General features: G+C 43.7%; 1 protein-coding gene across 1 annotated transcript in view; it reads left to right on the top strand.

The window, feature by feature from the left end:
* Nucleotides 1-19,077, top strand: part of MED27 (mediator complex subunit 27) — a 303,253-nt gene extending 284,176 nt beyond the window's left edge. Inside the window, exons 8-9 of the transcript XR_012486892.1 lie at nt 14,698-14,755; nt 18,587-19,077. The gene's annotated coding sequence lies outside the window, so the exon portion shown is untranslated. The remainder of the gene's footprint in view (nt 1-14,697; nt 14,756-18,586) is intronic.
* Nucleotides 19,078-22,549: the final 3,472 nt, after the last annotated feature.

The raw sequence follows: 22,549 nt of genomic DNA, 5'->3' as shown, positions 1-22,549 counted from the left end.
CCTGCATGAGGCTTGCCTTTACTGTCCCCCCAGTAGCCCTGTCTCACAGGGGACAGCTTGGTCAAAATATTAGCCCCAGTCATGACTCTGGCCCCCTTCTTAGAGCACATGACAGCCTCACTGGCATGGCCGTCGTAACTTCTAGAGGCCATGGAAGCCTCGAAGATGTGAACTGTCCATCTCTAGTCTGTTTCTGAACAGGTGTGGTCTTCAGCACCTCCTCCTTCAGTGGGGCTCCCAAAGAGATCTAAGGCCGCAGGTTCCTTGATAGGAAGGGAGTAAGTCATCATCCTTGGCTGTCCCACCCCCTGAGTGACAGGAGCCGGCCCCTGTCTTTGGCCTCTGCTCCCCAGGCCCTTTGGCCATGACTCTGGCTTCAACAGCAGCCTAACCTCTCTGGCTCCTTCAGCTCCCACTGCCAAAGCCGTGGTCAAGGCAGCTCAGCCGTTTACTCCGGGTCCCTTCCACTGCTGTCTCCAAGAAATGGGAGTCGTCGTGCAGACTCACCATCACATCTCCTCTCTGTGTACATGCACCCAAGCAGTCTTCCTGGCCCAAGCCCAACTCTCTTCATCACCACCTTCTGGAAGCTTGTCTTTCCTTCACAGCTCATCCATGAAAACAGTTGCTAGTATTCCTTCCCTCCTCAGGTTGCCTTGCATTGCCTTAAATACATATATATGTTATAATCACCTAGTAGAATACAAGCTTCTTGTATTTTGTTTCTGTCTTATATTCCTAAAGCTTGACACAAAGTCAGGTGCTTAACAGTGGTTGGGCGTTCAATTACATTACATTGAGTGTCTTTGCATACAAAGTTTGTTTTATTTGAGCATGGTATATTCCAAATAGATGATATGGGTCTGAAGTAAATAATAGTATATTCTCTCTTTATCCTGTTCCCACATGAACTTCTTTATCCATCGAGTTAAAATGGCTATCAAGGGCTACCTTGACAGAGTATGAGGAGTCAGAAAAGGACGTCTATAGGAAGGATATAGGTGATGGGGGAAGAGGGGAACAGTGATGCAAAGGAAGGAGCAAAGCACAGTACCTTGTGATGCTCTTGTGATAGGAGGAAAGGATGACCACAGAAATATAAACTGCAGGTCTTTTCTGGCACTACTCTTCGCTTCCATAAGTCACCGCCCCACAAAATTTAGGACCTCGGCCAATTAGGGGCTACTCTAACTTTCATAGCTAAATGATAGAAATTTATTTTAAAGAGAAAGTAGAGGGGTATTAGAAGTATAAAAAGAATGACAAAGAGAGAGCCGATATAAAATGGGGATTGACATGGTTTGTAATACATGTGATTTTCACCTTCAAACAGAATTGATATCAATTAAATGATTCAGAAGTCATGTAACCCAAATCATAACTAAAAAGTAATGTCCTTCCCAGAATTCCCAACAGGAGATACTTGATGATCTCCAGTGATGGAGAAAACACAGCTACCCAAGGCAGCCTAGTTCACTTTTGGTCCGCTCCATCAAGAAATTTTCCTTCCATCAAACCTAAATCTGTCAACTTCCATCTTCTACACATTGCTCCTACTTCAGTCCTCTGGTATGATGAACATGGAAAGACAGGGTCCCTCTTGGCAAAGGATTTCTAGAGAAATTCATCGATGTTTCCAATATGGAAAAATTGGACATCTAAGAGCTCAGTGTAGATATGGAGACAGAGTAAGAAGACAGGATGAGAGAAGACCTAAAACGCCATGTCCAAAATGCCACAAGGGCCTCCACTGGGCCTCAGAATGTAGACTGACCCAGGGAAATGAGAGGCGGGGCCCAGCTTCAGCCCCCCAAGTGGGGCATGATGGCAGCCGAGGTTACATCTAGAGAAATCAGCCAAAAGGCAATCAGATGGAAGAAAGGGATTGAAATTAGGAAAAATAGAGTTGCATGCAGTAGAGACTACTGAGATATCCCCTGGAGAAGTGAAATCTGTTCCTGTTCAGTCTGTGGATCCTTTGCCTCCAGGCACAGTAGGCTTGACCATTTCACCTTCTGAGAGTGCCTACAAAACAGTGTCCATCCATACACTGATGTGGGAAACTGGAGAACGTGTAGCTAATATCCTAGTCACTAACACAGATAGACAACATGTGATTTATCAACCAGGAGAAGTAGTAGCATCAGGCTTATTGTTACATACCCCTAATAAACAATCTGGTGACAGTCACCCAGCTTTTCATAACCTTGATAATGCTTTTTTCTTTATTATGGTTATCCTCCCCAGAAGTGCTCCGGTTTAGAAATGCCATTCCCAAAATTTGGTACTCAGAACATGGTGTTCCAGATATGGTCTGATAAAGACCAGAGACGCCTCTCTTCATTATTCCTCTTTTAATTCAACCTGACATGGCATTAGCTTAGGGATAAGGGCTGCCTATTTCCAGGTTGACCTATATTGAACCTGCAGTCCACTAAAATCCACAGGTTTAGTAGAGGTATTTTTCTGTATGAACAGTTTTTTAGCCATTCTCTTATCTTACTTATACTTAGGCAGTTGATGTTTGACCTAAAATATAAGCCTTTACCTTAATCTTATTAAATTCTGTAACATTAGATTTGATCCAAAGTCCCTTTGGATAATCCCTCGAGTGATTTTGACCTGGCATAAGGGAGACATTTATTTGTAAAAATAGCTAATTCCTTATCTCAAGTATCATCCAACTCCTTGTTTCTTTCTCTGACACTTGCCCATCCAAGTTGATAACCAGGAGAGTGTAGATGTCTCATACTCTAAAAGCATGTACAACCACATGAATCAGGGCTTGGGGGAGTTTAGATTCAGACTGAAATATCTTGATATTTAACAGTGGTGAGAAAGGACATGACTGGAAAACTAGAGAACTTACAGTTAAATGTGTCACTGACTGTTCTTTTAAAAAGAAGCTTACATTTTAGGCAGATTTCATTTTGCTCTCTTTTTTGACACTTTGAAATTGGCCATTTAGGAGATGGCTAAACCTGATTCCAAATCTGGCCTCAAATACTGCCTAGCTGTGTAACTCTGAGCAATTCACTTAACCCTGTACACCCCAGTTTTCTACTCTGTTAATTGAGAAAATAACAGCACCTAGTGCTTGTAGAAATTACCCAGCGTTGTTGTAAAGAGAAAAAAAATGAGATAATATTTATAAAGCACTTGGTAAATTACAGAATGCATCAAAAGTGTTATTTATTGTTGTTGTTTGATACATATTTTTAAAAGATCTGTTAGGAACAAGCAGAAATATAATGAAGAAGAATCTCTTTTATTGAGAGGTTGGAATGAATGAATGGAAATGATGGTACCTAGAGAAGGGCAACTTTGCAGATTGGGAGGCTGTATCTCTGAAAGAGATTATATGAGGACAAGTTTTAATGGTTCAAGCAGAGTAATGAAAAACAAAGACCTGAATTCTGGAATACCAGCCACTGGTGACAGGAAAACTCACTATCATTCATCCAAATAATTTTACATCTATAATGCCATAGCCAAAATCAAGTTGTTGTTCTTCTATATGCCTACATATACTCAAACAACAAAATCACAGAACATTTGAGCTGGAAAGAGCCTTGGAGCCATTTGACATGACTCCCTCACTTTTGAGGCTCAGGTATCAGAGCACTTGTTTAAGGTCGCCCATCAAATGGACGAGGCTCTTCTCAACAATGAGATGATTGAGGCCAGTTCCAATTTGTTTAGTGATGAAGAAAATCAGCTACACCCAGAGTGAGGACCGTGGGAACTGAGCGTGGTTCACAACATAGCATTTTTACTCTTTTTGTTGTTTGCTTGCATTTTATTTTGCTTCTCATCTTTTTTTTTTTTTCTGGTTTGATTGGATTTTTCTTGTGCAGCACAATAATTGTATAAATATGTATACATATATTGGATTTAATGTATATTTCCACCATGTTTAACATATATTGGACTACTTGCCAAGTAGAGGAGGGGGTGGGGAAGGGGGGGAAATTGGAACACAGGGTTTTGCAAGGATCAATGTTGAAAAATTGTCCACACATATGTTTTGAAAAATAAAAAGCTCTAATAAAAAAAAAAAAGGTGTTTATCGAAGCAGTGGCGTGGCCAGAAGACAGTCAAGTATTTTGACCTTGTCCTCAGATACTGTTCCTCCACCACATGTCTTACTCCAAGAAAGATGAGGGATGAGTTTGTTTTTGTCTGAATGGACCAACAAACTGAAAATGTATTAAATACCTGCTCCATGTCCAGAATTATAAGGGAATAAGACCTGGTCACCCGATGTACTACTTTCCTCTGCCTCCACACTCTCTACCTCAGTCTGCCTTGCTACATGGAATTATCTTACAAGGCCCATAAAGAATATTAGATTTAAAATGGGATAAAATCCATGGCTGGGACTATGGTTGGTCATAACTTATTCCAAAGAAGCAGGGTAAGTAAAAAGGAAGAGAATGGAGTATATAGCATTGAATATTAAGAATGGGAGGAAATCCAGGAACTAGAAGGAGAAAGCATGATGGAGAGTATTCAGAGGGATCAAGGGAAGGAAAAACAGAAGTGATTTTCATTGAAGTATACTATAGACCACTTGGTCAAAAGAAGACTAGCTGAGAAGTTTGGGAAACTCCCCCATGCTAGTACACAACTTAGCACAGAGGCATGATATAATCATGAGGGAGGACCTTCAATTATCCAGACATATACTGGGGTTCTCTCTCTCTCTGCCAAAAGCAGAACAACTAATAATTTTCTGATTTATGTTGGTAATAAATTTTTCCTTAAAAGGTATAGAAACCAAGATTGGGAAATTCTATTCTGGATCTGATTCTCATAACAAGGAGGTCCTGGTTTCTGGGGTAGAAAAGATGGGAAACACTAGGGGGAAGTGACCGTTCCATTTCAGAATTTGTAATAGAAAAATAGAGGAAATCTAGATAACATAGTCTCACACACACACTCTAGATTTGGGGAAAGCAGATTTCTAAAGGTTCAGTAAAAGACAGGATTACATAGCATAAAATGCTTCAGGGGAAATCAACCTAAGAGAGAATTCTGAAGACATAAAGAAAGAGAAAACAATTCTATTGGGGAGGAAAAGGGGGATTTATCTGAGGAGAGTGATGTGAATACACAGAGAACTCACCAACCAACTTAGATTTTAAAAATAGATGGACAAAAGATGGAAACAAGGCCAGGTAACAGAGGATAAATATAAGAGAATGACATGGTCTTGTAAAAATGGTGTGTTGGGATTTATAAAGCTCAGAATGAGCTAAGATTGGTGTGAGAAGTTAAGAATGATAAAAAGCAGGGAGGTTTTAGCTATATTGTGAGAAAAAGGAAGATCAAAGAAGAGAGAATATTCTTTGCTAGGCTGAATGGGACAATGGTAACTAGCAGAGATGCTCAAGTCCTGTTGGTTTCTGTTTTCTCTGAAAAGAAGACCTTTTTATTGGTTATGATAGAGCAAAGATGACTAACAGGTTATTGGTACCAAAGGTAAGTGAGGAGACATCAAGAACCCTTAATTGCCCTTGATGCATTCAGGTCAAGACCAGCTGAATTACATGCTCTGGTGCTAAAAACAACCAGAAGCTGAGATTGCTGAGTCACTGTCAGTGATATTTGAAAGACTTTGGAAAACAGGAAAAGTACCACCACATCTGAGAAAGGTGCATTTTCCATTTTTCCAAAAAAGGACGGGGAAAAGAAGCTACAAACTATAGACCTGGGAGCTTTTGATAAAAGTACTTCAAGTGATTTTTGTGGAAAAGATGGCCATATATAGATTAGATGATAATACAGTCAGTTGGATGCAGAACTGATTGGACTTGGATGGCTGAATTCAAAGAATAGCTGTAAATGATTCGATGTTAACTTGGCAGGAGGTCTTCAGTGGATTGCCCCAGGGATCTATGCTTACTCTAGTACTATTCAGCATTTTTATTAATGATGTATTGTCATGTGGAGAAAGGACTAGGTTAGTTCTGCTTGACCTGAGAAAATAGAATTGGGAGCAAAGAATGAAAGTTACAGATCAGCAGAGAAGTGAACCTGGGGTGTGCAGGGATAGCAAAGAAAGTTGTCCTGTCTGAAATGGAACCTTTGTATCCAAGTCTAACTGAAGATAAAGGCACACAAGGTAAGGTCAGGTTAAAAGCTGGGCAGAAGATGTGGTGATGGTCGAAAGCAAAGGAACACAATATTCTGATTGTAAAGAACAACAAATTGAGACTTCACTGAGTCTGTTGCTCTCCACATCTGGCTGGAAATGGGGGGCAACAAGGGTTCCTACACCAGGGGAATGGCATGATGAGAGCAGGCTAGAAGAACCTCCTCATGAGATCCATCTCAACTTTTGTTAAAGGTTTTCTGGGGAGGAAAATCTCTACCTTCTGTCCTATACTTTAGAATCATGATCTAGGACTTTAGACCCCTCCCCCTCCCAGCCCAGACTTTCTACTCAGGGGAATACAATTAGTGTCTATACTGGTCGAATGCAAAGCTCTTGGAGGGAGCCTAGTCTCCCAGTTAGTTTCTAGACTGAAGGAGTCTCCTTCAGAGAAAAGGATAAATGGTCCCTCGTCCTTGACAAAGTCAGTACTACTTTGTGTGGATAGCTCCAGAATGTGCCCCAAGCAAGCTTGGTTCTTCTCTCAATGTGAGTGATTTCTGGGAGAAGAGACTGCTTTTTGAAAGGTTTTTTTTTTTTTTTTTTTTTTTTTTTTTTTAAGAGATTCTAAGTCTGTTTTGGACAGCAGATAATTAGTTGTCATAAAAGCCAGAATTTTTCATGAAGCTGTTTGAATTTGTTTTCCCTTTAAAGACTAGTGTTCAAAACAAAGCTAGCTTCCCATTTGGCTGCTGGTGAATAGAGGGAGAGCAATGAACCTTCTATGAGGTCGCAGTTTGTTCCTTGCTACAATCAGAGCGTTTTATCATTTTGCTTTCTATCATCTAAATAGCAAAACAGCAGCACTGAATTTCCACGTCTGCATTTTAAAATGGGGGGTGGGGAGTTTGGAAGGTGGTGATGAGCAAAGGGGGAGATGGAGGAAAACGAGGAGAAGACAAAGCAGCTTGATGATTTCAAAAGGCATTTCATTATGCATTCCAGCCTCCAAACCTAATCCAGGAGAGGCAAGCTTTCCCAGGGTAATTATCATAGGGCAAGCAGGATGGCCGAGAAGGGCTAAAGAAAAAAGCAGGAAAGTGTTGGAAACTTAGCATGAAGAAGGCCTCCCAACAGTGTCACCAGCCTTCAGAAGCTCACCTTTTCCATGAGAAGAGCGGCATGGGAGTGGGCTCCAGAATACTGGGATACTTGTCTTATAATCTTGGAGCCCATCTCTGAGCAAAAAGGGAGTAAGCTCTCTATTTCATTTTCACAGTGTTATTTGGGCTCAGAAAGTCTAGGGCATCCTTTTCTTTCTTCTCCCTCCCTCCACTCCCTCTTCCCTCAGCTTCCCAGGCAACTTTTCCTTCTCAGTGTTACTGACATCTGCCCCTTCCTTTCCTTTCCTGCTATCACCATTGTAGCTCAGTGCCCATCACTTCACATCTACAGCATTACAGTACTCTCTTAATTGATCTTCTGCTTCTTGTCTTAATATTCCCTCCCCCATCCCATCTTTAAATGTACAACTGCCAGAGGTCAATCTTTCAAAACAATGATTTTATAATGTCTCCAGTTCAAAATCTTCAGCAAAGCCAGATACATCAAGAATAAAAGCTAAGCTTCTCAGCCCGATTTCCAGAGCCCCAACATACTTTTGTAGCCTTGTCTTTCATCAATTCCTCTAATCTCTGCTCTTGTCCTTCAGTCTGCTCCTTGTTCTCCCTGAAAGGACCTGCACAGTCGTGCTATAATTCTCTTGCACACACTGTCATTCCCTTAAACCACCAACAGAAATAAACTTCTTCCTTTCGGACCAAATCCTATATCAAGGGCAAGGCTTTTCCTTTTTATGGGCATTGCCAATATCTATATATTTCATCTGTAAAATGAGGTTAAACTGGTCACCCGTAAGGTTTCTCCCAGCCTGGTGAACATACACCCTGGTCTTGTGAAAAATCTTCTCTAACCAAAGCAAGCCGCTCTGATCATTCCCTCCTTAGAAGCCTTCCAGTTCCAATGGCCCCAACCACTCATCTGGCACCATGTACAGTCTGCTTTGTGTTGTCAGTTATCTTGTACGCACGTAGGACTTGTCTCCTCAGTTTTACCCAGAGCTTCTGTGGTGTAGAGACTTTATCATATCTTATTTATCTTTATATTTTCTGTGGTGTAGTAAAGTACTGTGCCTATCCTTATAACTTGATAAGTATAGAATTGATTCATCTTTTCTCATGAAAGTATATAGACTTTTGTCCTTGAATTAAACCCTGAGAGAGCAAGGACTGAGAACTTTAATATTTCGAGCAACACCTGGAGCCTGGCTAGTAAATATGAGTAGAAAAGATGCAAAGATAGAATTGTAGGATTTAGAGCCCAAAGAGACCTCTGTGATCATCTTATGTAAGCCCTTTATTTTACAGATCAGAAAACTGAGCCACAGAATTTCCCTAAGATTGTACAGGGAGCTGGACCGAGATACTTATGGGACATCCAGTTTTTTATTTAATAAATATGTATCAGGTGCATACTACATGCCAGGAACTGAACACTTGGGAAGTAAAGACAAAAATGAAACAGCTCTCTTTATCCTCAAGAAGATTTCATTCTACTGAGGGCAAACAAGGGGTACACAGTTAACAGATATGTAAATACAAAATAATTTGAGGGGTTCAGAGATGAGCACTGACAATTGGAAGAGTTGGGGAAAGCCTTATGTAGGAGATGACACTTAAACTAAGCCTTGAAGAGAATTGCTGTTGGCTCAGAGAAGACATGGATTGCCTGTGAATTGGACAAAGTTCTCAGCCTCAGTCTCTCTTCCGGAGTGACAAGACAAAAGTCAGGATGACTGGCAATGGCCCAGCAGGTGACCTTGGGGTCTTTGATGTCTGACCAGATGCTTCTACTTGCGCCACCTTCATGGGGGTTGGAACCATTTATGCTCAGCTCCCCCCTTTATGCTGGGGAGAGATCCCAGGAGGCAGAGATAAAGAAGAAAGCATTTGGGCCAGGGGACAGACTGCAAAGGCCTGAGGGTAGGAGATGGAAAAGACAAATAGGCCAGAGGAAGCTGAGGCTCTGGGACAGTCTCATCCAAGCCACGACCACAGGGCTATTAAACAGAAGAGCCAAGAGTCCTCTACCCCTCCTCCCCCTGCCACCTTGCTCCCATTCCATCCCCCATATCCTCTTAATTCTGAACCAATCCCAAACCCTTTCCACTTTGCCACCATTTGTCACAGTATCCCTGGTTGAGTAGCTTTGGGTAGCTTTACGTACCCTATAAACTCACAGAAAAAAAAATGCAAAGGATAAGATCGCTATGATCCTAGTTTCTCCAAGTCCCCATTCTGCTCAAACAAAAAGGAATAGCAGTGAGGAGGGACAAGCCCTGGAGCCCACAAGACAGTTCTGGTCCAGGTCACCCCAGGAATCTCATGTGAGGTAGCATTCTAATCATTTATTCAGCAAGAGTGTCTCCTATGGGGAAGGGGGGTCCTTGGGCCTTAATTATAAAAAGAAATAAAATACCTGTGCTACCCTCAAACAACTTGCAATAGATTCAAAGTAGGTTTCAAGGTTTCTTCTTCTGCACCAAACTACTTCTTGAATTCCTTGGTGGGTGTTTTGTGACTTCCCACAAAGGATGGCCAAGAGCAAAAGGAAGGACTTGGAAGGTATAGCGACATCCTGCTTACCTTATGACAATATTGTTACCCAAAATACCCAAAGGCATTGGCGGTTGTTATGACTTAAGACTTGCAGCGGTTTGCAGAACAGCCTACCGTGCAAGACACAGACATGAGGAAGGTCACTTGGGCTCTCAGTGCAACGTGCCCAAGTCTCATCTGGCTAGAATGCTCTCCCACCAGACGGCAAGTCAGCTCTGCAGCCATCTCTGGCTTACTAGCTCCAGTCCAGAATCTCGTGCTTGTGTTTTGCAGACAAGACCAGAAGAGAGGAGGCTGGTACCCACACCAGGGTTATTGACATCAGCTGTTGCCTGCCTGCCCCACAGATCAGGTGCCCTGCTTTTCAGATTGTGATTAATAACTCACACTTGCCACACACAGAATCATCATCCCTCCACCTTGCGATAGGCAGCCTTCATGAGTGCTATGGAGCGTAATATGTCAGTGACTCCACACTTAGCCAGTCTGTTCCTTGGACAACAGAAACAATCATTAGGTATGGAGTTAAGCCATTCTAGCTTAAAAGACTGGCAGAGAATGGACTTCATTGACTCAGCTTTTGACCAAGGTTCACTTCCACCATGATGGGGCCTTAGAGGAGGACATTAGTGGAGTACAGACTTGGAGCAAAAATTATGATATTGTTGAAGTGTGTCCCGATAAGGGATATCTTCTCCCTAAGTTTCTGTACTGGAGACCTGCTGAGTATGCACATTTTTCTTCTTATAGGAAAACAAGAGAAATCATTATAAATAGCGCTCAAACTCACAACACAGAGAGGATGTGGCTCCTCTGAAATCATCTACAGAAGTGGAGCAGTGGGACATCTTTGTCCAAAGATTCAGTTAGTCCTTGGCTCTGGTGCTAAAGACTGCTGCTGCTAGCCAATATCTCCGGAGCTGGAAAAAGTAAAGAAACGGCAGCTGGAGCCAATAGGAGTGTTCAGTAGGGCAGGGCGTTTAAAATTTGTTCCACTCCTTACCCTTTTTCACCTGAAAATCTTTACAGGACTCCAGGCATATGGGTCCAAAATAGGTGTATATATCATTTACTGTTAATAAATCATAATTTCACACATCCCACACTCAATTACAAGACCCTACAGTTTAAGAAACGGCGAAATGGAATGAGAGGACCTTGATTCAATTCCTACTTCAGTCATTTGTAACCAGTGTGAATGTGAGCAAGTCATCTAATCTCTCAGAACCCTGCTCCTCATCCACAAAATGAAGGCATGAGCTAGATAAATTCTAAGGCCTCGCCTAGCCTCAGTGACCCTGAAGGAGCAGGCAGGTGGAGCCGGCTGCTGCAGGTAGTGGGGGACTCCTGGAGACCACAAAGAGGCATCCGGGATCAAACAGCTCTGGGGCGAAGAGAGAACGCAGAGGCCAGCAAGTCATTTTGCAGAAGGGGAAACAGACTCAAAAAAGGCAATTTGCCCAGGGTCACACAACTAGTGAGTGTCTGAGGCAGGAGGTTAGCTTAGATCTTCCGGACACTAAGCTCAGCATTCCGCCCACTTGAGTTCCTGAGCTGCCAAAGACAGAAGGGAATAAGAAGGCAATACCATCACTAGTTATTTACCTTCCAAAGAGATTTCATATCTATGATCTCCTAAATCTTTTCTGATCTGCAACTCAGTCAGCGATCATCTGTACAAAATACTTACTAGTGGTTGTAATTGAAGCACAGATTCTTCCCCCAGGGAACTGACGCTCATCCTCTCCGACCCACCACCGTTTTATTTTCATCTCTCTAACTCCTTACCGTGTGGCACTGGGCAGTGTGTATTGTGATATGCATGTGCATGTACACGCGCTACACATGTGGTTCAGTCGAGTTTGACTCTTGGTGACCCCAGTCGGGTTTCTCGGCAACGATACTGGAGGGCTTGGCCATTCCCTTCTCCAATTCACTTTACAGATGGGGAAACTGAGGCAGGCTGGTTTAAGTGACTTGCCCAGAGTCACAGCGCCAGTGAGTGTCCGAGCACAGATTTGAACGCAGAAAGATGCTTCTCCCTGACTCCAGGACTGCCACCCAGTTGTATGTGTAGGCTATATTCACGTATATGTAAAATATAAATATAATTAATCTATGTACACACATATGTAATGTGTGTACACATGTGATTGACACACACACACACACAATTCATACTATAATGTAAACAACGCGCACCTTGTGTTGTATTTTACTAGTAGACTCCGTGAGCTCCGGGAAGGCAAGGGCTATGTCTTCTCTACATTTTTTATCTCCCCCAGCAGCTAGCGCAGCGCTCCACGGGAGCTCAGAGGGAGAGCTGAAAGGGGCCCTGGGGGTCTTGTGTCTCAGGGATAAATCGGAGGTCCGATGACGTCACCGGCCAGTGTCTCAGCCCGGAAGTGGCCGAGGCGGGATTCCCACGCAAAGCCCGGCACTCTCCCCTGTCCCGTGGGACGAACAGTAGGGCTGGGTCAGGGGCGGGGCACGCCCAAGTCCTGGACGCTTGTCCCAAAGAAGCGGCCACTGGCCAAGATACGGGGCCTCCACTTTGCAGGGGAGGGAATGATCAGTTTGCCCACAGGAGCAAATTAGGGGTGGCCCTGGGGCTGGGCCCCGGAGGGCGGGTTTCCGGAGCCCTGGGGCCCGGAGCCGGGAAGTTCGCTTTTGGCGCTAGGAGACGTTAAAGGTCAGGAAAGCGCATCTCCTTGAGTCCCTAGCACACTTTCACACATCCCTCTGCATCCTGGGTGGGAAGGAAGGCGCCCACAGGCAGCTGATGGCTCTCTCAGCCTCCCCTCTTCCGGAGGGCCCTGGTCCCCAGGGTGTCCTGCGTCAGCTTCTCTTCTCCCCAAGCCGCGCGCCTAAAATAGCCCGCGCCCTCCGTTCGCTCCTTGCTTTTTTCTCCGCCTCCGGCCCGCCGCTTCTCTTACCGGGTTCCGGCCCCCTCCCAAGTCCGTATCGATCCTGCCGCTCTGGAGGAGGAGCCGGAGAGGCGACCCTTTCATCTCGTGGCTCCCCGAGATCGCTGGGCTGCGGTCGCGGAGGACTGAAATACACCATCAAAGGAGCCGCCTTCTGCCGGGAGTCCACAGGGACTGGGGGCTGGGCACGGGCCCGGGGACCGGGGGAGGGGAGCGCTCGGGGTCTCCAGGGGCCACGCCCCAAGAGGCTGAGGAGGGACAGCCGAGTGTCTGGGGAGGGGAGAAAAGTGGAATGTCCGCACTTGCAAAATCAGATTCTACTTCTGTTTTGACCTCTAGTCACAGGTCTTAGTTCATAAAAAGACTCCCTGCTTCATTGACTATGCTGGGATATGAAAATATTGGCTGAACTCCCCATACTTCCCGGGAGAGGTTGTGACAGGGACGCGGTCTGATAGAGATGCTATTGGGGTCAAACATCCCCAATCTACAGATGAGGAAACTGAGGGCAAGGACGGCAGGGTGGCGGCTGTGATTCCGAGCCTTGACTACAGGATTCAGTCTCTAGAGGAAAATCATTTCAGACAATGGGGCGGGAGTGAGCCGAGGAGCATGGAAAAGCACTGGGGCGGGCTGGTCCAGGGTCGTTTTAGGAAACAAGGAGCAGGTCAGGGGGACCAGAGCAAGGATCAGGCCAAGGAAGATGGGGCGGCAAAGGGAGAGTGGGACTGGTCAGGCGCCAGCGCCGTGATCGCGGAGGCCCTTCTGTGGGAATGAGCTGGAGCGCGTGCTTTTTTTCTTGGACATTGGGGAATATGGAGCAGGATCCCCCAGAGGAGCTGAGAGGTGGGGAGATCCACTCGGGAGATGCATTGGCCACAGCACAGGGACCCCTAGCCTCTTCTACAGTACACTGGAAAACTGTCCAGCAGGATGACCCGGGCCAGGACCCTTGTCCAAGAGAAACCCGGGGCAGGGCAGGGAGATTCTCCTTCCCAAGTGCAGAAATGGAATGTTGTTGTTGGGTTTTTTTGGGTTTTTTTAGCCTTTCATTTTCAATTCTATGTTGTGATCTACAGTCAGTTCCCACAAGTCTCTGGGTGTAGATGGCTCTCTTCATCATAAGATCATAGGAACTGGCCTGAATCACCTCATTGTTAAAAAGAGCAATGTTGGCAAAATTGATCATCATTTAGTCTTGTTGTTGAAATGTACAGTGATCTCCTGGTCCTGCCCATTTCACTCAGCATCAGTTCATGTCAGTCTCTCCAGGTCTCTCTGTATTCCTCCTGCTGGTCATTTCTCACAGAACCATAATATTCCATAACCTTCATGTACCACAATTTATTCAGCCATTCTCCAAATGATGGACATCCACTCATCTTCCAGTTTCTAGCCACTACAATGAGGGCTGCCACAAACGTTTTGCACATGTGGGTCCCTTTCCCTCTTTTATGATTTCTTCAGGATACAGACCCACTAGAGACAATGTTGGGTCAAAGGGTATGCACAGTTTGACAACTTTTTGGGCATAGGTCCAGATTTCTCTCCAGAATGGCTGGATTCTTTCACAACTCCACCAACAATGCATCAGTGTCCCAGTTTTCCTACATCCCCTTCAACATTCATCATTATTTGTTCCTGTCATCTTAGCCAATCTGAGAGTGTGTAGTGGTATCTCAGAGTTGTCTTAATTTGCATTTCTCTTACCAAGAGTGATTAAGAGCACTCTTTCATAAGACTAGAAATAGTTTCAATTTCTTCATCTGAAAATTATTCATATCCTTTGACCATTTATCAATTGGAGAATGGCTTGAATTCTTATAAATTTGAGTCAATTCTCTAGATGTTTTAGAAAGGAGGCCTTTATCAGAACCCTTGAGTGTAAAAAAAATTTCCCAGTTTATTGCTTCCCTTCCAATTTTGTCTGCATTGGTTTTGTTTGTACAAAATCTTTTTAACTTAATATAATAAAAATGATCTATTTTGTATTCAGTTATGAATTCCAGTTCTTCTTTGGCCACAAATTCCTTCAGTCTCCACAGATCTGAGAGGTAAATTATCCTATGTTCTTCTAATTTACTTATAATATGACTATCTCTAAATCATGAACCCATTTTGACCTTATCTTGGTATACCATGTTAGGTGTGGGTCAATGCCTAGTTTCTGCCATACTAATTTCCAATTTTCCCAGCAGTTTTTGTCAAATAGTGAGTTCTTATCCCAAAAGTTGGGGTCTTTAGGTTTGTCAAGCACTAAATTACTATAGTCATTGACTATTTTGTCCTGTGAACCTAACCTATTCCACTGATTGACTACTCTATTTCTTAGCCAGAACTAAATGGTTTTGATGACCACTGCTTTATAATATAGTTTTAGGTCTGGTACAGCTAGGCCACCTTCATTTGTGTTTTTTTGTCATTAATTTCCTCATACAATGGAATGTTACAACAGCGCCCTTAAATAATTAAAATGACATACCCTCAGTCACACAGATAGTGTCAGAGCTGGCATTTAGAGTAGGGCACTCAGGCTCCGGGGAAGCTAGGTGCTACAGAGGAGAGATTGTCAGGCCAAAATCAAGAAGACTCCTCTTCCCGAATTCAAATCTGGCCAAGTCATCTCACCCAGTCTGCCTCATCTGTAAACTGAGCTGCACACAGCAAACCACTTCAGAATTTTTGCCAAAAGTGGGACCCAACTGAACAGCAACAATAATCTCTGACTCCAAATTGGTGTTCTTTCCACTAACAGCAAAAGACAGGGAAATTTCCATGCTTGGAAGCAGGTTTGGGACTCAATAGGAGGAACTTTCTAATTAGAGCTACCTGTTGAAGCATTTGTGCCAATGATAGTTTGTGTACTGGTGTGCTGGGAAGAAATACTGAGCCCCAAGTCAGGACACCTGGGTTCTGGCTTCTCTGTGCCACTCACACTATATGACAGTGAAACGGGTTGTGGTCCCTTTAAGAAACTAGTCCTTTCAGATTGATTTATTCCTTTCTGATTCCCAGCCCCTCCTAGCTGGTGCATTATCAATTCAAAAAGCTAGGACCTTTGATTCACAAGTCCTGGTCAAAAGCACCCCTTTGAATTACAATAGAAGATCCAGGCCTGTCCCAGCTCCCACCAGACCTGAGCCACCCACAGGCCCCTTTAGCTAAATCTCTCATTATAAAAAAGCCAAGCCGGAGTTCTCTCTTTGCAGAGGTTCCAAACATGGCAGCCTTACGTCTGTCATGCCAAGGGTCTCTGCCCACTGGAACACTGTTTCCGGTGCCCTCTTATCTCTATCTTCACCTTTTACTAATTAGACTTTAACTTTATTTCCAAACCCCACAATAAACATCTTTTATCAATCTGGGTTTTCAGGTCTGTAAATTCCTTTACAGGGGACTCTGTGCCACCACTAGCCCTCATTTACCTCTGTATCCTTGCACTGAATCTAAAGGGGTTTCAGGGAGCTCTATTTGACTCCCTGTATCCCAAACCTGCCACTAGACCTCAATTTCATTTGGGTACCCCAAATCTAGACCTCATCAACATCATTTATTATACTGTCTTGCCTTAGGGACTCTGGGGTGCACAATAACAGTCCCAGAGTCTGGGTTTTTATAACTCATGTTTCAGTTCCCAAACCCTTTCAATTCTAGTTCCTTCCCTCAGTTAATCTTAACTTTTTGTGCTATGTACAGCTGGTTTTGTGTATATTTATTTGTATGTATGTTGTCTCTATTAGATTATAAACTCCTTGAGGGCAGGATGTCTTTTGCCTCTTTTTTGTATCCCTGCCACTTGGCACAATTATTGGCACATAGTAGGGGCTTCATAAATCTTGACTGATTGATATTGTTTGCCATGTAAAAACATCCCTATCTGCTCTCTCTACTCACCGCTAAAGCTGTGCCTGTTTACTTGCCTCCAAAAGCTGCCCTAACCCATTTACACATAACCTATAATTATTGAAGTAGGAAATCGGGTCATCAAACTTGCTAAAATCAGATCCAAAGTAAGAGACAATGAGGAAGTGCTGGAGGGGCTCCCCTAGGAATGAAGTGGATGAGCTTGAGTACAGAGACTGGTGACAGCCCTCCTGGAAGCTCAGATTCCTCCTTTCTCTGCTAGAATTCCAAATAGTGGAATTTGCCTGCTAAGTGACTTCCTAAACCGGTAACTCACTTTGAATATATACATAGTGAAGGGAACTGTATCCTTGAAAACTATAAAGGGTCCCTGTAAATAAAAGCTTCTTTTTACTAGTTAAGCTGCTCTCTTTCCACTATTTCCAAAACTATTTGAATTCAATTCAATTTTTTAAAGTTTATTAAACCTCTACTATATACAAGGTATTGAACTAAACTCCTGAGCTATAAAGACAAACACAAAATATCCCTAACTTAAGGTGCTTACATTTTGCTGGGGAAGAGGGGAGAGGTCAGAGAAAAGGATGGGATAAACAACATCAACACAAAATCCAGTAATAAAGCTTTGTAAAAGAGCATGTATATAATATATATATATAGGTATATGTGTGTATACATATATATGCATATATATATATATATATATAAACACAAAGACTACACAAAGAAATACAAATTCATTTCTGAAAGGATAGAACACTGATGATTTTGGGAAAACCCAGGAAGGGCTTGTGGAGGAAGGAAGAAGGTGACATATGAATTTTGTTTTAAGATGGATGACAGGTGGAAAACACTTACAGAATGAGCATGTTCTTGACCCTTTCACTACTTTCTTGGGTACATGATCAAGACATAGACACCCAAATTCCCTCAATGGCTTGCAATGCCAGTCCTTTTGAAGTAGATTGGGAGAGCATAGTTTTAGTTTGTTAGAGAATAATTTTAAATTATTAGAACAGTAGAATTATGGTTCAAGAAACTATAACATTCATGCAAGACATTTATCATGGCTCAAAGATTTGTCACTTATCACAGGAAATAGCTCACTGGCTCAACCAAAGATGACTAAGCAAGGCTGAATCATATAGAATTATGCCATGTTCTTCCAGTCTCTGGGGAGAGGAAGAGCAAGGAAAGGGCCTGGGGAGGAAGGGAAAGAACTAGGGAGGAGCTGGGGAAGAACCAGGCAGAGTCCAAGACTGACCAGGTCCCAGACCTGTCTTAAGATACGCTAATCAAGACAGTCTCAGAAGTTGGTCTATCTCTTGTGTGACAAAGAAACAGGATGGGTACGTTTCACATCACTTTGGATGAGAAAAGAGTGGTCCAAAGCACATAATTTGGTTGAGGTACAGACACCCTCTGGCAGCTGAAGGTATTCATACTGATGAGGGGAGCCCAAAAAAAAACACACACACACTTTCTCTCTCCCCCCTCTCTGATTTTGGGGGAAACACTTGGGAAGCTCCCTCAGAGAAGCTCTCTCCTGAGAGACCAGCCCCAGGGAATCAAGATAAAATCATTCTGTTATCTGGGTGGGATTAGTTGAGTCCAGGACCACTCCTTACTTAGCCTGAGCTGGAAATGGAGATTTCTATCCAACTCTATTGAGTTGGAGATTAGTCCAGGGACACTTAGTCAATTCCAAGGTTCTCTATTCTGATTCCAGCTCAAACTGCTCCCAGCCCCTTCCGAGAGCTGCCCATAAAACAAGCTTCTTCAGCTCAATTCCCTGAAGATCATGCCAGGGAACCTCTCTCTCTCCTTAGCATAGCTTCAACCCTCTGCCAGCTGAAAAGACATTCTTTTTTCAGTGTTACTCCCTCTTTATCTCTCTCACCTATTTCCTTAACAGGACCTTACCCCTCTTTACATCTCTGTCAGGACCTTGCCCATTAAGGAAGTCAGCCTGCAAAAACTGATCTCTCTGTTCTAATAATAGAACCAATTTAACTTTTCAGGTTTGCAAATTCATTTATGAAGGACCTGAGCTGACCAGAAGGGGGTTCCCACAACTCCCTGCCTTACATCGAACCTCATCAATACTTTATAACTGTCTATTTACCATCTTTCTGGAGTGGAACATTCAAGTAACTGAATAGAAACTTCTAAGAGGTACCACCAGCCCCCATGTCCCGCCAACCAGAGAAAGTCATTGATAGATTAGTTTGAATGAAGATTAATCAATAATTTATGCTGATGTTTTCCCACTCGAAGTTCAGGGACCAGCTTTGAAATGATTTGACAGGGTCAGGAACACCTCGCTTTAATTAAACCTGAGGCTGAAAATTAAAAAAACAACCCAACCATCAGCTATTGGCTGCTGAAAATCGAATCGATCAGCAATCAATGAAGAGGGATGAAGTAAAAGAGTGGGATGTTTGAAACGAAATTCCAGATTCAGCAGATGCTTTTGAATAGCTGCCTTTATAAAGCATATTAAATGTAAATATATTTATTGGCATCTTCTCATAATGTGGCCTTTAGGAAGCAAGCTGTTTGCATGCCATGATGGATGACTGAGAGAAGAGCTGTGTCTGGGAACCAAGCCTGCATAGGACCTTGTTTAAGAGAAATAGAACAATGGGGCTCCCTCTCTTAAAGGGTGGGAGATGTGGAGACCCGGTGGATCTCAACAAAGCACAGCATGTGCAATGGCCTCTGACTTTCTAAAAGAAAGTCATTTACCTTCTCCATGCTGCAGGTTGGAGAAATTGTAGAAATCATTGAAATAGGAGTAGAAAGAGAGTCTCTTTTGTGAAGTACTCTGGGTTCCTGAGAAAATGGGGGAGGGAGGTAAGACACTATTTTTGGACAGAAGGATATGTCTTTCAATTCCAACGAATTCAATCTGGGACTGGGGGGGTTTCAGTAGCCATACTGGGAGACAGACCAGAAGCCCCTGAAGCAATGAAGTCTAATTAAGGGATGAATTATTTTGAATTGAATTCAACAAACATTTATCCTGCAATCTATTTGGTATGGAGCACTAGTTTAGACATAAAATGTTTAGAATCTAGATCTAAAAAGAGAAAGTACTTTAAAAGTTATCTCCCCCACCCAACATTTTGCTAATGAGGAGGATGGGCCCAGAGAAATTAAAATAACTAGCAAACCACACCCCCTCAGACAAGTAAAATGGTCAAAAGCTGTAATTTGAAATCAGAGGAAAAAGCTAAGCAAAACCAAGCAGAAATGCTGACTTCAGAGCCAAGATTCTTTCCACTTACCAAATCTTTATCTACATTGAGTTTGTGGTTTAATAAGAAAATAAGACACGGAAATAATTATACCATATAACATTCTATGATGAAGGGTGGGGGGAATCAGGGAGATCTGCCTAGAGGAGATAGCAATCGAATCAAACTTAAAAGTATGGGTGGGAGAAGAGGGAAAGAGAAGAATCTAACTTCAACATTCAAGGTCTTTCATAATCAGGCTTTACATGATCTAATCTATCAGCCACTGTCCCAGAAACCCCTCCATTCTCCATTGCAGCAAAGTCTCCTCGCCCTGAATATCCCTACTAACTCCCAACTCCAAGCTTTGTCTGCACCTGAAATTCCCTCTTCCCCACTTTTCCCCTACTCTTCAATCTAAATCTTGCCTTTCCTTAAGGGCCAACTTCTCCATTGAGACTTCAGCCAATCCAGACAGTCAGACAAAGGCAGAAACTCTTTTTGGACCCCTCCTCCCGGGTGGGTCACTGACCCTTCTCCTGATGGGCCACTGACTCCTTAGGACCTCGCCATTGCATCCTTCAGCTTTTTACTTGACTCTCCCCCGAAGGGCTGACATACCTAGGATCTGTGGCAGGGACAGCGCATCCATTTGCTCTTACATTTATTTGGCCTCCATCTCTCCTCTATAGTTCCTCTTGCTTTCAGACCAAAATAGCTAATGGAGAAACAAGTTCTGGGCACAGCAAGACAGAACATCATTCCACAGGGGAGAGATTGCCGTCAAAACACTGGCCTCCCGCCTTGGCACTGGGCAGGCTGAGGAGGGGGAGGCCCTCGGCCAGGCAGGCTCACGGCTGAAGATCCGGTAGGGTTTGCACTCAGACGAGCTGGTGATTCTGTGGTTAAAACTGTCCTACACACAAGGTGACTTTCTCATGACAAAATAGACACGAGCATAAATTATTAACGTATAGAATCTCGAAGTACACTAAAGAAAGGGAGGGGGCTTCTTTTTTGATTTTTCTTTCCTCTTTTAAAGAGATTTGTCAAATCTGCTCCTGGCAAAGAAACAGAGAACAGGGGAGTCTGGGGAGGGGGGGAAAGAGCACTGAGAGCCACTGGCCTCTACTGCTCACAGAAAAGCAGGCTGGGGCGGGCTGCACGGAGGGGTTTGAAGGCAGCTCCTTCCCCTCACCTAAAGGAGACAGCCGCCTGGCTGGTTGGGCCTTTGATTTCTCCCTGACAGGGTGCTGAAGGATTGATCTGAGCGCTGATAAATAATTCATGAGCTTTCCAGCAGCTGTGAATTTTGAAAAGCCAGTTTCTGCACAGCAGACGATGAAACTAAGAAAGAACAGTTTGAGGAGAGTGGTTTTTATTAGAAGGTAAGGCACGGTGAGAGATGGGGGCTTGCAGCTTTTGTGGGGCTCCCTACCCTCTGGAGGCTTCTGCCTGTTCTCTGGATGCCCAGAAAACAGTCCTTTCAGCCCTGGAAATCACTCTTCCCCCTCCCCACAATTAGGAAGGTCTCTCTTGAGCGCCAAAGGGAACACTTGAGTCTTTGAATCTACTTATTTGGGTCTTGCTCTTTGTAGTGAAAATGATGCTTTAGACTCACGGAAAAAGCTTGGGGTTGCTTTTCTAGGGACAAAGGTGGAACTGCCTAGAAGCACTTGCACTTCTATGGCCGCCCCCCTTATGACCACTAGGACACCAGCAAAACTTAAAGGCCAATCCCTTAAAGGTGAGGTTTGTGGCCCTCAGGGAGCTTTCCCCCCAGTCTCCTACATAGTAAGCACCAAGTCTGATGGCTGGCCATTTCACAGCAGCCTGCCATACAGAGCAGCCAAAGACTCCCATCACTGTGATCCTTGGACAAATATCTCCTCCTTTCTGGGTCCCAGCTTCTCAGCTGTAAAATGACTAATGTTGTCCAAGATGCTTTCTAGCTCACAATCCTGGGATCAACTCTCTGCAAGCAGGACTGGACTGAACAAGAACCAGGCCGCAATGTTGGCCTGGAAGGCTCCTTGTTTCTACGCCTGCCTGCCTTCTTCATTTTTAATGAATGTGCCCTCCTCCTTGCCCCAGCAGCAGCCCCACAATTCCCTCTTCCAGCCTCCTTCCCCAGCCCCTTCCTCTCAGGATCTTGCCTCAGATTCCATCAAAAAGAAGGTATTGTCCCGGAGCTCCCTCCCTCCCTTCTTCTCATATCCCATCTCCCTACATCATCCCCACTAACCCTTCTTTCAGTCTCTAAGGATGACTCAATCCTTTTCCAAGACCAATCCCCCTGCATGTCTCTGATCCCTTCCCTTTCCATCTTTCCCACTAAATTTTCCCTTTCTCTAACCTTCAGAGATCTCTCTCTACCTAAGACTTTTTTTTTTAAATGTTTTCCACTCATGACCCCTTTTCACCTGAGAAATTTTTATAGGACCCCAGGTATATAGTATATAAAATAGGCATACAAATCAAACATTTACTGATAATAAATCATGATCCCCACATTCAGTTATGTGACCCCATAAGGGTAAGCAAGTTTAAGAAGCTGGGCTTTCTCCTATGTTCTGGCACAATCCCTATAACCTATGCCCTCTACTCACCACTATGTTCTACTGGGAGGGCTCAAAATGTAAAAAATAAATACATAAGGACAGGCATGGGAATTTAAAGATGTGGTAGACAGCAGTAGCAACTAAAGATAAACTGTAGGAGATGTCACATGAGCTGATTCATGCA

This window comes from Sminthopsis crassicaudata, chromosome 2, assembly GCF_048593235.1.
Source record: "Sminthopsis crassicaudata isolate SCR6 chromosome 2, ASM4859323v1, whole genome shotgun sequence".
NCBI classification, from domain to species: Eukaryota; Metazoa; Chordata; class Mammalia; order Dasyuromorphia; family Dasyuridae; genus Sminthopsis; species Sminthopsis crassicaudata.
The sequence above is the reverse complement of the archived record's forward strand: the minus strand, read 5'-3'. Positions and strand labels throughout refer to the sequence as shown.